The sequence below is a fragment of the Haliotis asinina genome, chromosome 2, assembly GCF_037392515.1.
Source record: "Haliotis asinina isolate JCU_RB_2024 chromosome 2, JCU_Hal_asi_v2, whole genome shotgun sequence".
Classification (NCBI taxonomy): domain Eukaryota; kingdom Metazoa; phylum Mollusca; class Gastropoda; order Lepetellida; family Haliotidae; genus Haliotis; species Haliotis asinina.
Genome location: NC_090281.1, coordinates 21,442,614 through 21,445,588, shown reverse-complemented (window position 1 = coordinate 21,445,588; position 2,975 = coordinate 21,442,614). Strand labels below are relative to the sequence as shown.

General features: G+C 39.0%; 1 long non-coding RNA gene across 1 annotated transcript; it reads right to left on the bottom strand.

Moving 5' to 3' along the window:
* Nucleotides 1-1,630: 1,630 nt before the first annotated feature.
* On the bottom strand, nucleotides 1,631-2,352 carry LOC137272343 (uncharacterized). Its single transcript, XR_010956087.1, has 2 exons — nucleotides 2,224-2,352; nucleotides 1,631-1,971 (listed from the first exon to the last, which is right to left on the bottom strand). It is a non-coding gene; the product is annotated as an uncharacterized lncRNA (long non-coding RNA).
* Nucleotides 2,353-2,975: the final 623 nt, after the last annotated feature.

The following is a 2,975-nucleotide window of genomic DNA, read 5'->3' as shown; positions in this document are numbered from 1 at the left end:
GTCGTTTGACGACCCAATAATTTGGTCTCCTTGAAGGTGAGTCAATAAGTCATGTTACCAAAGTGCGATCACCGGAAATCTGTATCGATACCATCAGTTAGATCAGCTGGTATCAATTTACATTAATTGGTCGACATGTTTCTCCACACATTGCGACTGCGACTGCAACCATACCCAGGGATGACCTGTATACTCGCATCCCACGGACTAGACATCGTCTGCTGCCACACTTTTGGATTGAGGGAAAGCCAAGCTCTCTGTAGTCACTTTCTTTATATCAATGAGTACCTACACCGAAACATCGCACTCGTTGCAATAAAGAAGTTGACTATCCAAAGAATTTGAATTTGTTTCTTCTCCAAAACATCTAAAATACTTCTCAAAGAAGAAACTTTTGGATTGGGCTGAAGATCACTGTCACTGGACAGGCCAGGAGTGGGCGATTGTGTTGGGATCAGTTAACTGGAAGGACCACGTTCCATTGCTGGACACAATGATCGGTGTCTATTACAAGGATTCTGGATGTGCACGTCACACCGTGTTGTGGTGCAAAGTAACCGGACTTGGAAACGCACGGTAACGCAGGGTCCCATTTTTCCGATGGTGCTCAAGCCATCATAGAGTAGGAGATCGCTAGGGTGAGAAGCCAGGTCACTAGACCTCTATTCCACTGAACACATGTGGAACGTACCGTAGTTGCCCCAATACGACCCTTTGTCCTTCCGGCAATTGTAAAGAAACTCGGCAATGTTCCTGCTGAAGAGAGGTACAGTCCTCCCTTGGCAACCATCCAGACAGTTATTTCAAGCAGGACACAACGATGCCAGGATGTGATCACATAACAAATGCGCTATTAAAAGAGATACGTTTTACTATGGTTATATTTTCGTGATTTTTTACACGTTTGGGTTTTGGTACGACACACTCAGGTGATGTTGCTAATATTTTGTCACATGTATTTTGTTGTCACTTTTGGTACATGACAATGTGTTTTTACATAGATGAACACGTCTTCACACTGTCTTTTTTTGAAGAGTATTTTTTCAACTCACGTATTGATTGAGTCACCGGTGTGGCCACAATAATGTCACTAGAGCTTTTGCAAGCACATTCAAGGGGCTCGATACCTTCCCTTCGAATGCGAACGAAGCTACTCATACGTGTGTAGACTTCCCTGTACACAGGGTGACGATGTACACTAACAACTAGTCTCTGAAATGAACATACACAGCAAAAATAACTTGGTTTCCGTTCTTGCGGAAACCTGATGGATACTGGGTAATGTAGGTTTCCGCTAGGTTTCAGTTTCAGGAAACGCGCAATGAGAGTTTCCGCATAGTTTCCACAACTGAAACTAACAAGTCTTAGTTTCCGTCATGTTTCCGTCAACTGAAACTGTAGATGGAAGTTTCCATTTAGTTTCAGTTTACTGAAACCTTTATAGCTGGAGTGAGTAAGTTTCTGGTCTTGCGGAAACCTTGTGGATCTTGGGTAATGTAGGTTTCCGCTAGGTTTCTGTACAAGGAAGATGACAATGAGAGTTCGCTTAGTTTAGAAAGCTGAAATATGTTGTATTATCTTGTTATATTTATTACATATTTATTTGAACAAAAAACAAACGCTGGAAATATTATGATCCAACTGTTTCATTTCTTAGAAAAGCTCACATTTTAATGCAACAGGGCAGTTGCAGTAGTACACAATTCGCTGTATTAAGAAACTGGGGCGCTCAGAGAAGAGTAACAGAATTCTCTGCACACAAGCATTGCTCAGGAAGTAGGCACACTGAATGAAGACGAGCTAGCCAGTACACAAAGTTCTTTGTTCTTCTGTAGATGTTTGTTGGTGTATGCGAGTCCTGGTTAATATCTGGCGAAACATCTGAATCCGAATCAATCAGGCTCTCACATTGTGGTGGTAATAGCTCGCAAACCTTGAATGTGCTGTTAATATCTTGGTCACTGTCAGTGTCTGGAAAGGAAAAGGACATTCAGTTTGAATCATCAATTCAACTGAGAGACAATTCAATGAATGAAACACAGCAATATATATGATAATGCAGATAACATGTATTACAAATATTAAATACGTATTACCATTTGCTCACTTTCAGTTATTACAGTTACATGTATGATACATACATTAAATGTATTAAACATGGATAGCAAAGTGACAGTGCAAACTCGATTTTTAGTGAAATCTAAAAATTCTTTGATGACTGACCTGATGAAACATTTGTCATTCACCCGAAAAATCTTTACAAACTAACAAACATCTTGTTACGGAGATGGAGATAACGTGTTTTTCTTGAAACAGACGTCTGGCAGTGAGGACAGAAAAGCCGTATTTCTCCTGGAATTTAAAATATATGTATATATTATGCTTGAATCCATGTACAGTTACACTTTGAGTGAGGTCAAAAAGGTTTGTTGTATGTATTAACATAGTGTCAGCTTCATTATAAAGCTATATGAATAATATTGTTATAAAAGAGATTCCCTTACCGGGCATCATTCTCCGAGTTTGTTGGTCCACAATCCATATCTGTAAATCAAATAACTGACACAACGATTCTTTCAGAAATATGAAACTTGAGGTGTGATGATAATGTCAATGCATTGTAGGGCTAACACATGCAACATGTACTGATGGACAAGGTTTTAATGGCTATAAAACAAATATCAAACCATGAAACTGATTAACTGGTACAACTGGATACACAGAACTGACACAGAACATAAGATACTAGATAATTTGATGAACTAATAAATGTATGATGTGACTTGGTTGAAATATTTCTGGAGTACAGATTATATGAATAGATATAACGAAGACATATATGCGGAATATCTCTGGGTACCCATGTTAAAACAAATATTGTAGAAACCAACCATATTTCAGAAACGTATTTCTCGTGATTTTAGGCTGTTTTTCTTGACAATTACTTGTCGCAATGTCCACAAAGAACTGTGTCC